Source organism: Hermetia illucens, chromosome 1, assembly GCF_905115235.1.
Source record: "Hermetia illucens chromosome 1, iHerIll2.2.curated.20191125, whole genome shotgun sequence".
Classification (NCBI taxonomy): Eukaryota; Metazoa; Arthropoda; class Insecta; order Diptera; family Stratiomyidae; genus Hermetia; species Hermetia illucens.
The window spans coordinates 54,591,221-54,605,324 of record NC_051849.1 but is presented as its reverse complement, the minus strand read 5'-3'; the positions used below and the strand labels follow the sequence as shown (position 1 = coordinate 54,605,324).

The following is a 14,104-nucleotide window of genomic DNA, read 5'->3' as shown; positions in this document are numbered from 1 at the left end:
ACTGTCAAAACAAACATTCCATCCATTGAAAAGGTTGTCAGCGCGCAGAGCGAGGTGGTCGCGCGGGCATAGAGTTCTCGTCGTTTTTATTCATTTCGTCGTGCGATATTTTCCACTTGGCATTTCGATACGTTTGTTTTCTTTCCGTTCGTGTTCGTCTCTGCACCTTTATTGTCGTTTCGTGTGCATTTTGGTTGTGAAAATTCCGAAATTGTTTTATAAATTTCTTAATTGCTGACTTGGCCGACCCGAGAGAGACTTTGTTTTCGTGTGTGCAAAGTTGTGTCCCCAATTGGGTCCCGTTCGCAATAATCAGGTAAGCGAATTTCGTATCGGAAGTGTTGTGGCGACGAAGTTGAATAAAAGCTGGGTCGGCGGTGACGGCGTCTGAGTGGAAAATCGAAGTCACGACACGACCAACAGTTTCCACTTAGGCAAATTGGCTTCGATTTGTGAGTAATCATGGAGAACTTATCGGAAAAGTGAATCTTCCCCCTGCGAAGGGGTGGCACGGGTCAGGAGTGAGCGCAGGCTTCGGTGGCGGAGGCGCGAGACAGCGGCGATGACAATTTAGTAAATTAAGTTTTGCTGGCGGGGTCGTCATGGCGATCGGCTTGTTGGGGGCCGTTGTGAATGAAATATGCATCGGGGCTGGGGTGATGGACAGGCAGGATATGCAGGCATTTACGCGCCTACGACTCACTGGCAGGATGCCCTGCGTACTCCCACGTGCCGCGTGCGTCCTGTCCCCGACCTGCGACCGCGCGACCTGCACCTGTTGGCCCTGTCAGGCTGCGTCTGCCAGTAAACATGACGCGCGAATTGTGTGCTCGAGTGACGTCGAAAGTTCTGTAAACATCTCTTGAATTTTTATTGGCAATTTTATCTTGTATCGGCTGCGGCGGTAACGGTTCCGACGGCGACCAGGTCAGAGCCCCGAGCCCGCCTCGCGGTCTCGCGCCCGCTGCATTCCAAAACACCTGATTGTCGCGATTTCGGGTCAGCCCCAGTCGTCCCAGTGCTCGTCGCTGCTTGGATCGCGTTTTCATAGTCCATTGGCGGATTGCAGCAATTTGGTGACAATTTAGTAATTTCCAGCGCCCGGCGGGACCTTGGCAGCGCCAGCGCTTCGGCATTGGAGTCGTACGTAAGTGTGCAATTAGAGTACGTGATGTTGCTGGAATTTCGTGATATTTACCTTTGGCGCGACGTTGGTGCCGTGTCGCGCGTTCGCGAGCCAGATGGGGCGCAATTGGGTCTACACACGGCCGAAGCAGATCCATTCGTGCGTTCGGAGCCAACACGCTCCAGATCAGAACGAGAAGGTGCCAGACAAACGTCGAGAACAAATGGAGCAAAACACTGCGACGAAATTCGGATTGATCTCTGTGGATAACGCGCTAGCATATGTGGCCCCGTTTCACACGCCCTTTTCGCCGTTGCATATGGACTCCGAAATCGATTGATTTTTTTCGGTTTAATATGCATTCCAGGCGGGAAATTGAGAACTAACGACCGATTTAAGTATGCATGAATTATCCAAATTAGTTCCTTTGCGTTTTTAGGTTCAACTCGGCGAGTTGATGAAATGGAGCAAGCTGGATAATGTTATCTTTTTGTGGGAGAACATGACGTAGTCTTCATTTTTTCGTAAAAAATATAAAAATATGCTGGAAACGGAGGGAGTGCGATTCATTGAAATGAAGACTTGGACGTCCTTGTAAGAATTCAGAGGCTGCTTACTCTTGGGTGAAAGCTGATCGAGAACTATTAATGGATATCGTATTTACGAATGCAAATTCTGTGGGATTAAAACAAATATTTCCAAGTGCGAATACGCGGTACGGATAGCGATTATTAGCGCCTTAGTGATCTTATCATGTTGTAGGGTAGATGTAGGTAAATGCCTGTATCAGACGTCAGACAGGCAAATGTCTGTGTCAAACAAATGTCTGTTTCAGATAAATGTCTGTTTCTGATAAATGACTATTTCAGGCGATGTCTGCTTCTGTATTAGATAAATGTCTAAGGCTGCCTCAGACAAATGTCTGACTCTATCTCAGACATCACAGTCTGTATCAGACAACAGGCAGACAGATGTCTGTGGCTAAAGCAAACCTCACACAGTGCGTGCATATAAATAATTGTCACTTACGAAATACGCATATTCATATAAATATTTAAGTTTCTAAAAGGGTAATAGGCACCCACAGTGCGCACATATTCTTCTTCTTTTCTTCAGCCTTTGTACCGTTCACAAGCGGGGTCGGCTCGTCGTGATTGGTTTCGCCATTTAGCGAGTGAATTCTCGTTAGCGCGGTTGCGTGACCATACCATTGAAGACGCCTCTCTTGCAAATTTTTCACGATCGGTGCAACCCCATAACGATCGCGGATATCCTCATTTCGGATGTGATCAAATCGTGCCACGCCACTAGTCCAACGCAACATCTCCATCTCCATTACCGCAAGACGCCGTTCATTGCCTTTTATAGTCGGCCAACACTCAGAACCATAGAGGGTGACAGGATGGACGACATTGCGGTAAATTTTGGATTTGAAGCTTATAAGATCACAAAGAACACCAGTTGTGGAACGCCACTTCATCCAGGTTGCGTTAATGCGTGAAGCAATTTCATAACGCAGTTCTCCATTAGCGACAGCATTGACCCTAGGTATTTAAATCTCTCAGTTCTGACAGTGACTGTGCCTGTTTCATGGGAATCGGTCGTCAAAAATTCAGTTTCGTTTAGATTCACTACTGACCTACTGAGACCGTGTTGCATGAGGCGATCATTCCATTTTTGGACAAGTTGCTCGACATCATTTTTGCTATTAGATGCTAGGAAAACATCTGCATAAAGCATTGTATATGGCGGTGGATGTCCCGTGTGACGGTGTCCATAACAAGAACGAAGAGGAGTGGTGAGGGGCGCTTCCTTGATGAACATCAACCGAGACACGAAGCGGTTTTGATACACCCGCCATACCTCGAACTTTACTTTTCGAATCGTACTAGAGCAATTGAACCCAGCGCAAGAGTTCTTCTCAGACTAAGTGTTGTCGTAAAGCATACCAGATGAGTTCGCGTGGCACACGGTCAAACGCTTTCTTTAGGCTCAGAAAAGCAATGTAAAGAGGGCGAGGCTTCTCACGGTGTTTCTCCATGAGTAACCGCGTTAATTGCGTCAGTAGTTCCGCAGTTTTTGACAAATGCGGCTTGATTTACGGTTATTTCAAAGATTTCGCGAATGCGGTTGTCAAGAGTGCGTTCAAAAATCTTCATGGTCTGGGAAAATAACCGAATCGGACGATAATTTGAACATTCTGTTGGATTAACTTCCTTTTTCCATATTGGAACTTTTTTGTCAGTCAGATGGTGTTCTACCTTCCTAAATAACCCGATTAAAGAATTCATTGAGCCACAATGTTGGGTCCCAGCTCTTCGCTTTCCAGAGCTCAAATGCGATGTAGTCAGACCCTGTTGCTTTCCTCGATTTCATTCGTTTTATTGCCTCCTCGACTTCGGTTGCGCTGACAGGTGGGACTGGTCTAAATGTCGGCAATGATTGTGGAAGTGGAGGATGAGCAAATTCTTCAGTTGAAATTTGCTCGAAGTATTTTCGCCATCTATCCGTCGCGGGTCGAAGGTTGGTAAACAAAGTACCGCTCCTGTCATTAACGCAGCAGAAGTGTTCGATGTCCTGTCTGCGTTCGTTACGGCTTTTAGCAAGTCGATACAGATCTTTCTCGCCATCTCGAGTGTCCAGTTTATCGTAAAGATTTGTGTAATGGTCCGCTCGGGTGACGGCGTTTTCTTGGCTTCCCGGTTGGCATTCTTATAAATTTGCCAATTGGCCAATGTTTTATCGTCAAGAAATTTGTGGTAGGGGCGTTTCTTTTCAAAGACCTTCATTTCAACATCGTCATTCCAAAGTATCTCGATTAATGTACCGCTTACCTGGTTTGGTGACCCCGAGGGTTGCCGAGGCCACTTTGTGGATTGTGTCTTTCATTTGGTTCCATGATTCTTCCACACTCATAATGGTCAGTAATCGTGTGAGTGAGATCGTTTCTTCTTTCTTCTCACGAAATTGCCACCATTTAATGCGCCATGAGCCGTTGCGTTCCTCACGTACGCGGTGAAGAAGTGAATAGTGGATCAGCTGATACAATGGTGAGCTTCATTAGACGATCATCAAATCGTTCGAATTCTTTAATGGCATCACGGAAATCCTCTGAAATGGCAATGCCAATACCGCGTTCAAGTTCAATGTCGCAGCTTTTGGCATCAGACCATCGAGTTTCTTGTAGAGTGCAGATATCAATGCGCCTTTTCCGAAGGGCTCTTGCGAGTTCCTCGGTCTTTCCAGTTAGGGTGCCAACATTTAGCGTGCAGTCACATATTTGTTTTGTTCGGACTAACTTGCTTACGTCCTGACACGATCCGTGCGTCAAGAACCTTTGCCCATTTCTCGACAGGATCGGGGCCCGTCCTGCCGCGTCGTCTGAGATGGACGCTGTAATGAATTAAGCGGGTAGGATGACATTTTGGTCATCCGAGAGTTTTGCGGGAATTGAATATGGAGACAATTTAGAGAGAGAGGCATCCTCGTAATTCATTTTTCTTTTCTTATCGCGGATGTGTGATTAATTGGTTCGATTTAGATTATTATATTAGTTAATTTTTTTTTTATTTCCTTTCCTTTGCCTTATTTTTTTTTTCTTCATTTCTTCTTTTCGCTTGATTCCATCAGTTTACTCTTTTTATATATACTTCGTTTCTTTTTCCAATTTATTGCTTCTTTTTGCCTTAGAATTTCGTTTCGCTTTTTTTGTACTTCTTTTTGGTCGTTTCCAATTTTGTCTTAATTAACAACATGTCACATCGACGAGAACACGGGTCTCGCGACCTTTATCGTCTCCCTTTCACGCTACCTCCAGGTAAATGGAGCTCTGCTGAGCTTGACCTGCCACACGCCGTGACGACTGACGGTGGCATGAAGCGGCGAGGAGAGGTCCTGTGGGTTGGGTTGATCCTTCCGCGCGGGATGCTAGGGCGACGGACGCTTCACGAGTTGAAGGATTGGTTCGAAAGCAATTTGTTGTGCTTCGAGACTCGAACCCGAACACGAACTCAGTGCATCAGGCAGCTCAACATCAGCCTGCTTCAACTCGTGCAGTACATTTTGAAGACAGACGTAACTATGGACAGAAAAAAGACAATTTTTCCAGACATGACCATAGACGTGACGTTGATTTTTGCGGACTTGACGACAGGTCCGGATCTGAGAACTTTTACCCTCTTAACTCATTACAACGCCCTAGCATTTTTCTAAGGCTTGTGATTCAATCCGATCATCTTGTTTCTAACGACATTATATGAATTTTCTTGATCGGCCTGTCGCGAGACCTGTCACCAAGAGAGATCAGGTAAGATTTAGCATAGTGGAATGACTCCAACTATACTCTATTTATCTCTTTCCATGATCTCAGAATTTTATTTTTACAAAGTACGTTGTTTCAGATTCATATATTTGTGCGTATCTCAGTTCGTCCTTTCGGCTTGCAACCGACACGCTTGTAAATATGTGCATATACAGTGCCCGACAAAAAAATGTTCGCATTACGAGTGTGAAACAAAATTCAAGTTCAGAAGGGGTTTTTGGGGTTTATCATGAAGCTGGAGAATAAAGTTGTGCTTCATGGGATTGGATGTGATTGTATGTAAAGTTCTTATTATTTACACCAGCAGAAGTTCTATTTACAGAATATTGTGGAAAGGAAAGTTGAAGTCTTGAGGGAAAAGGTATGTTCGTCGAAGATTTGTGTGTTAATAGTAGAGTACAAAAAAACATCGAAAGTAAACACGTACACAATTTGTTAAACGATTTTTTTTTCAATGAAGGTATCTATAAATGTCAAATTAGAAAAAATTAATTTTCCCCTTTTTTTCGCTCTAACCACCTCTGCAACTTGTGCGTCCGGAATTTCATTTAGTCATATCCTTTTTAGAGTTTTTTCTAGATTTGCTTTGTTCCTTATCGATCTATGTTGTAGTCGCCGCTTCATGAACGCCTATAAATGCTCTATGGGGTTCAAAACTGGACTGTTTCTTGGCCATGATAGCAATTGTATGCCAAGTTCCTCTTTCCAAGATGTTACCTGTAAATAAGAACTATATTGAGAATAAAACGGATAAAAATTTGACACGAGAAAAATTTCGTTTACTTACAGTATGAGCTCTACGGAGCCGAATCGTCCTGAAACATTACTTCATCAAAGTGCTCATGCTTCTACTGTCTGAACAACGCAATCGTTGATAACTTTTTTGTACTTTTCTGCGTTGACAGCACCGCTTAGAAACGAAAAACTGCCGATTCCTTTGAATGTTATGCACCATTACTGAGAGAGAATGTATTCGTCGACGTGCGTGTACTACACATTGGGGGTCAAATCTCTCTCCTTTCCTACTTCACACTGGGAACGGACTGTCAGATCCCAGCAAATTGAATTGAGACTCATCAGAGAACACAATTTTCCCTCCAATCGTCCACAGTCCAGTTACGTCGTTTCAATATCCAATTCAGCCTTTCCTTGAGCCTTCGTTAAAATCGGCTTTTTTACTGGCCTTCGAGCTCTGAGTCCTAATTCATTCAACCGTCGCACATAGGGGTGTTTGATCAATCTAGGCGGCCAAAACTGTTTTTGTAAACTGAAATAGGCTCTGTTAGCAACCAACCGTGTGCGGATTTCATCGTTATAGCTGTTATCAGTTGCAATTTTTGACTCTAGATAGGCGAAATTATCAACGATGTCAGAGTTGTAGTCTCCTATCTCTACTGTTCTTATTTGACCAGTGCGATTTGATGTTGTTGGTTCCTTGGTTTTTGGTGCTGACTTATCACCAGATATATTTTGTCTTGCGCGGCTTGCTCGATCTGGATGCTCGGATATAATGCTATCGGCTCCTGGTGACTTATGATTAAGCCGATGAATTGCATGGATTGTTTTTGCCATACTTGGTGGTGGCATTATTTGTCCGTCGTTTTCAGTTGGTTGATCCTCCAACTCGCCGATATTCTGGTTGTTCACCATTACATCAAAATACTCAACCCATCGCTTCAATATGCTTATTCCCTCGAAATCAGATTTCCCTCTTTGTCTGGGTATGAGCATCGAGGTGTATAAGGTTTCATCCTGCTGACTGGTTGATAAAACTTTTCGAGTTCACAGACCTGTTGCCTTCCTTTTTCCGTCTGTGAAGTTGTTTCTCCCCTCGATGGAGTTCGTTATAAGGATCTGCGCGTGCCCGTGCTCCTTGATAATGCAACATTACTCGGTATGCAGTATTTTTCGCTTCCGTCACTAGCTTACACTTATCGTCGAAACAGCCGTTCCGTCTTTTTTTACGGCTGGGACCAAGTATGTTTGTGGCCGTAATAATGGTAACGTTCTTCAGGTGGTTATGAAGATCATTTAGTGATGCTTCATCTGCAAGACCTCTCTAGATTGCGGCATCCATTTCCCCCTTGAAGGTGTTACGGAAGGCTGTGTTATAGATGGCTTCAGTGTTAACTCTCACCTGATTGTCTCAGGGGATTCTTGCCGGTGTTATTATTCGAGCCCGGAGCACTATGCTAACGAGATAGTGGTGCCAGTCTACATTGGCCCTACTATATGTTCTGACATTCATCAAGGTTGAGATGTGGCGGCGTTCGATCAGCACGTGGTCAATTTGGTTGAAAGTGGTCCCGTGTGGAGAGGCCCATATATGTTTGTGGACCGTTTTCCGCGCAAACCAGGTACTTCCAACAACCATTTCGTGTGACAAAGCTAATTGAATAATCCGGCGTCCGTTATCATTGGTATCCGTATGTAAGCTATGGGAGCCAATGTATCGCCACTATAATATATGGTGTAGTAGCTCCTCTCCAGGAAATTGGTCCCTGTCCAGCGCATTTTTTGTAATGCTGTTGCATCAGCCTTGCATTGGGACAGGGTAACGGCCAGCTGCCAGGCACCATTTGTACAGGGAGCGCACGTTCCATGAGAAAATGTGCAAATCATTTGTCCGTTTTCTTTGTCGGGTTCATCGTTGTAAAACAAGTTGTTTTTAGTGTGGGGCTGTCAGCCCTACCCAATCCCCAACCTGGAGGACCAGTTGGTACAACTTGTCCCGATTTTTTAGGCGCAGGAGACTCGCTTTCATCCTTCTTCATCAGCTTTTTGTTAAGAAAGAACTTCCGCCGATCACCACGTGGGAGTGGGGATAGGGTTTTGGTAGTGGGTTTTGGTTTAGCAGGCGTTTCCCAGGTTTTATGCTTCATCTTGGGTACCAATCTACTTTTCGCCCTGGGACCTATACTACCGTTTGACCGTCCCTAACAAGACAGTGAAGACTATAATCCTAGCGACCGCCAGGCAATCTGCATAGAAATCAAGGTGAAATCATGCTCGAGAAAAGGCTCTCGCAGAATGTTGGGTGGATTGTCCAGATGGATGGTGAAAGCTTTTGAGGGGAAAGTGTTTTGCGCAGTGTCCAACCTCAATATATCCCTGTATCGTACCGCCATAAAAAAGTCAACCAAATCACCCGATGGGTGATGGAAGCATACAATGCTGTTACGCCCAGAAGGCGACTGCAATCGTTGATAGATTATTGGTGGAACAACAAAATCACACCTTTGCGAGCCGCATGTTTTCGGGCAAGACGGCTTTCTCAGAGACTTAAAGGAAAGCCCAGTAAGAACGTTCAAGAGGTCGTTTAAAAGAGGCCATTCGGAGGAACAATAACAACTGCTTCAAACAATTGTGGGAACATAGCGATATAAACCCTTGGGGTGGGATCTACAGGGTGGCGACGAAAGGTCTGTGAAGACCAACTGTACCTTGTCCGCGCCTTCTAAAAAATATTGTTGTTCTGTTCCCTAATCACCAAAACAGTGGAACGAGTTTGTGATCCCTACAATAATAGAGGAGGGACTGCGGGAAATATGTGGTAGGATCGGCGACAGGATCCCATGTTTAGGTGGTAATGTAGACAGATCCCATCTTTCCGCTGACACCTTCGAGGTGTGCATAAAAGAGGAAATATTCCCTGCTTAAGTCATCTACGTCAGATTGCTACCTATCGTCTTCCACTCTACGGTGCACGCCATTACCATGACGGTGAATTTGGCAAAAGACAGGTTGGAGTTTAGTGCTTGCTGTGCCGCGTTGACATTGGATCATGCGGCTGTGCTGGGGCGCCTTTTAAAGATTTTCCACCTCCGTGTACGAATAAAAAAAAAATAATAATAATTATAAAAGAATATATTCTATATACATATATAGTATACTGATATGTCATAGTGAACAGTTTGAGATGTTAGAATTCACATACATATACGGAGAATCGTATGGGATTGTCTTATTTTCACTTTTCTGTGGCTTTTTTGGTTATTTGTACATCAGCCTCAGTTATTCGAGACATACATAAACATATGTATATAGGCAATATGAAGTTCGTGGGTACTATCAATGCATGCATAGTGGAATTCTGATATTTTGTATCTCGATTACTCGAATTTCACAAATTTGCTTAGTAATTCAGATTCGTAATCCGTATTGAACTACCAGTTGGCTTCTTCCAAAAATAACAAGTCGAGAATTCAGGGGCTCGGCGCTTAAGAAACGAAAGGTTTTGTGTATTTCTTATACAGTAGAATCCCGATAATCCGTATAGCCAAAGGACTATACCGGTTTGGTACGAATTATGGGAATTACCAATTATCGAGAGTACAAATTAAATAAAGTTAACTCTGGGGATCGGCAAGTATGTACGAATTAATTGCATATACGAATAATTTAGGTACGAATAAACAGGATTTCACTGTATAAGGATGTTTGGACATTTGCCCTCAGTTGTGTCTGATGTAATCGTCCCGTAATGTACATATATTTATATATTATGTCAGACTATTTACTTTAGTATGATATTCACATTCTGGCTTCGATTACAGTAAATTTGCATAAAAGCTGCAAATTTGACCTATTATAATTTTATTAGTAATAGTGCGATGCCCACCAAACTTGGCAGTGTCATGCTATATATTAAAGCTTACATTCTCGGATAACCTTTAAGCAATTTTCAAACAAATAGTATTATATGGAGGGCATTTTAGAGCCTAGACATTATATAGTGACAACTTCGTGATTTTTTTTCCAGATTTTCCGGCTGAGTAGCCTCTGAGAATGGGTTCGTGAAAGAAATGATTTCTTCCGAGCCTTTTGAATCAAATAGTAGAACTGAGGGCAGCATTGAAAAGTACTAATCAATACCTTTGATACCCCACATGAGTTCGATTGAAAAAAAATATAGTGCCCTTTTGCGTGTATGGGGACCGCCCTTAAACTCAATGTAGAACGATGTAACTCACTGCATACGTTTCGTTCACAGCTCCCACCTTCTCTTCCAATTTCGGGTCAATACGTCTAGCAGATAATAAGAAAAGTCCGTGTGATAGGTGGACAGTAAACTGATTTTAGTAAAATTTTGTTTCACGCAAAGCCTTATCGATTGCGCCAACGGTAACACATTTCTTTATATATTTATGTATAAATATGTACAGGCGTAAAGTGGAAAATTTCTTTTCCTTCCATTCTTTATCTAAAAGTTTATAGTTTTCGTTCTATATACTAAAAATCATTCCGATTTTGATAAATTAGCTTCAATTATTTTCAGAGGACCGGTAGTGCTGCTTTTTCTACCGTAAAAATATATATTGAGGCCTTGACTTTCCTCAAAATTACTTTCTGTGAAAAACTTCTTTAATTTCGAACCTATTTCACACTTTTTATGCTTTGGTCTGATGTGCTAGTGTCGTCAATAATTACAGGTATTTCCGTTATATTAGTTCTAATAAAATGAATAAAGATAGGGATCGTAAAGATATTTTGGCAATTGCTATAATTATGCCGTTCGACTGGCTACAATATAGATTCTACTTTATTGACTTTAATCTAGAAACTTTTCTATTTTTCTATATCTACCGCGAAGCAAATATTCCCGACAATTAACTTTATTGCTCTTTTAAGTGTCTGGAAGTAATAAATTAAAGGTAATCAATTACGGGGCCAAGATATTCATAATTACTGACTCGATGTCAGCCGGATTGAACGGTGGAAATTTGGACAGATGCACTATCGGAGTGAATTGGTGTGTTCAGTCTCGACTAGAATAGGTCACTAATCTCGAATCGTATCAGTTCAGAGGCCGCTTCACGGAATGCAGACCGCAATTTATCTTTAGGAAAGATACCAATGACATTGGGAATGAGCATGTCTGCTTGGCTCGAAGATATTCTGTTGTTGATGTGGTCATTTAGTTATGAGAACGTTTGCAATCGCTTCCCTTCGTTTTGTTGGACACATTGTGTTCACTTATATATCTCAATTAATATGTAAAAAACCGTCCGTGGACTTCTAGTAGACGAATATCTCGCCTAGTTATTTGTGTTACGGTATACATTACAGGGAACCATAGTTTGAATTCCATATGGAAACCTTCTAGCTAACATGCAACGAAACTCGATCCTTCCTTATCATGAACGATATTGAATTTCAGGAGGGATTAGTTTTTAATATCTTGGCTCTTAGTTCGGATGAAGCGTTGTGTTATTTTTAGGATTTTTTTTTCAAAATTTTATCAATTTGGAAAAGTCGAAAAATCTGTCAAAGGCAGCTATCAATATTATTGTCAATTTCTGTATGCTGCACTCATTAAAATGCCATCAATATTAGCGATCCTTTCGTGATTAGCGGATCTAGGGACATCCTCTGAAATTTTCGCCATTCTATTGTTGGGAAACGGTGGATTTAATAAGTTCCATGTTAATGGTAGGGATGATGCGGGCTGCAATACGACTGATTTTAGTTATAAATAACGAAATTTTACAAGTTTAAAAATTTAATCGCCTCATTTGGATTGATGGATTTTCAATTAATTCTCTCGCAATTTTAATTAATTGCTATTTTTTGTTGACGGTCGTGTGCACTGTAATAGTTTAATCAAGCAATCTATTTATCCACAAAAAGTATTGCTTTTGAGTACTTATTCATTTATTTAATTAAATAAAAACTGTTGAGGCAACTGATATCAGCCTCGTGCGATATCTTTTTTTGTTTTGAAATTTCTATTCTGAGAAAAGTGTGGGCTCGGGGGGAATCTCCCTTTCCATCTCTCTCTCGTCGGGCTTGCCTGGAGATTAAGCATCGACAAATGATCTTCACAACCACCTGAAGGACGTTATCATTGGTACGGCTACAAACAGCCCTAGTCGCAAGAAAGTGGAAATGACTGGCTTGTCGATGAAAAAAGCTATCAACGGAACGGAAGAATGCTGCATACCGAGCAATACTGCACTCTCAAAGTGCACGGGTACGCGCACTGATCTATCACGAATTCCATCAAGTGGAAAAAACGACTTTATAGAGAAAAAAGGAAGCCTGAAAGAACTAACAAATTGTCGATTTCGAGAAGTACAGGGACCAAACGGACCAGGCGCGGAACTTTTACCAACACGTCAGCAGGATGAAGCATTATATACCTCGATGCTCATCCTGCCGAGACAAAGAAGGTAATCTGATTTCCGACCCTGTGGACATATTAGAGTGATCGATTGAGTATTTTGATGAACTGTTGAAGAACCAAAATATCGGCGAGCTGAAGGTTCCGCCAACTGAAGACGATGGACAAATAATGTCACCACCAAGCATTCAAAAAAGAATCTATGCAATTCATTAGCTTCATCATAAGTCGCCAGAAGCCGATGAAATTACATCCGAATTGGTTAAATGTGGAGGCGACCAACTATACTAAGTGGCGGGACAGCGAATCAATGTCCGACGACTGGGAACGAGGCACTATCTGACCCATACGCAAAAAGGGGATATCTCGTAGTGCAGAAATTATAGAAATGTCACATATCACTACTGGCCTCTGCTGACGATATTGACATTATGGGGAGAACTACTCGATATATAACGTCTGCCTTTATCCTGATCGAGCAGACAAAGATTGGCACGTGATCTTAGGCTACCCATTAATGAAGGTAAGGCGAACTACATAGTGGCAACGTCAGCCCCGAAACGATCAAATGAGAATAATAAAGGTGGGAAACTACAACTTTGAAACCGTTCTCCTATCTAGGATAAATCACAATCGATAGCAGCTACGAGCGAACACTATTGGGACTGGTTCACTATTGAGTCAAAACTTTTACTACACAAGATACAAATCTTGCCACATCTATTCCTCGAAGAGTTGGGTTCTTAGTAAGGAAATTGCGTTCGAGAGAATTATCCTTCGAAGAATAGTTGGTCCTCTATGTAAGAATAAACGATTCCGTAGCTTATATAACGCTGAAATTGATAAGCGATACCACGATCGTCTGGTTGTCGGTAAAACTCGGAAGGTAGATTCCATAAGATCTTGCTATGTGGAACATGGAAGTGGGTCGACGATCATAAAGAATAAAGGCTCTTATTGCCGTATCACGTAGAGGTAAACGTGATGCACTTGTTGAGTTCCAGTACCTCGAAAAATTGTGCGTGTGCTGATTAGCGAAGTAGACGCTGCCGCAAACAATCTTAATTTCAGCACCGTATACCGCATCATGAAAAAATTTGCAGGTAGTGGTAACTCTTCCAACGGTTCGGCCCAGGATGTTAATTGTAGGCTCTTCATGAGGATGGTGCGCAGCTTAAGGGGTGGAAGGAGCTCTTCATTACGACTCTCAATTGGGCGACATCCGGTGAATTTCTCTGGTGGAAAAGATTGCTTGTCAACCTAACATGTGGATATGGATTGCTTCTCCAACCAGAAGTTAAATTATTTTCGCTATTAATGCACTCAAATCGGGTAAATTGTCGAGTTTGGCGGTCTCCTCGCGAAATTATTCTTGCAGTTCTGCAATTTCTGCAGAGTTGCTATATCCGTTTAACTGTAAATTCTGGGAATCTAAGATCTTTCCCAAGGAGTGGAAGGAGAAAGAGGCTCTCGTTTTGAGTTCGATAATTGGTGGAATATTTATTTGCTCTTTGCCGCCACACAATGACCTTGG

General features: G+C 42.5%; 1 protein-coding gene across 2 annotated transcripts in view; it reads left to right on the top strand.

Annotated features, from left to right (window-relative positions):
• Window positions 1–4: 4 nt before the first annotated feature.
• Window positions 5–14,104, top strand: part of LOC119649227 — a 36,134-nt gene continuing 22,034 nt past the window's right edge. The window contains exon 1 of one of the 2 annotated variants that reach the window (XM_038051297.1): window positions 5–316. The gene's annotated coding sequence lies outside the window, so the exon portion shown is untranslated. The other variant, XM_038051305.1, reaches the window with a different exon arrangement.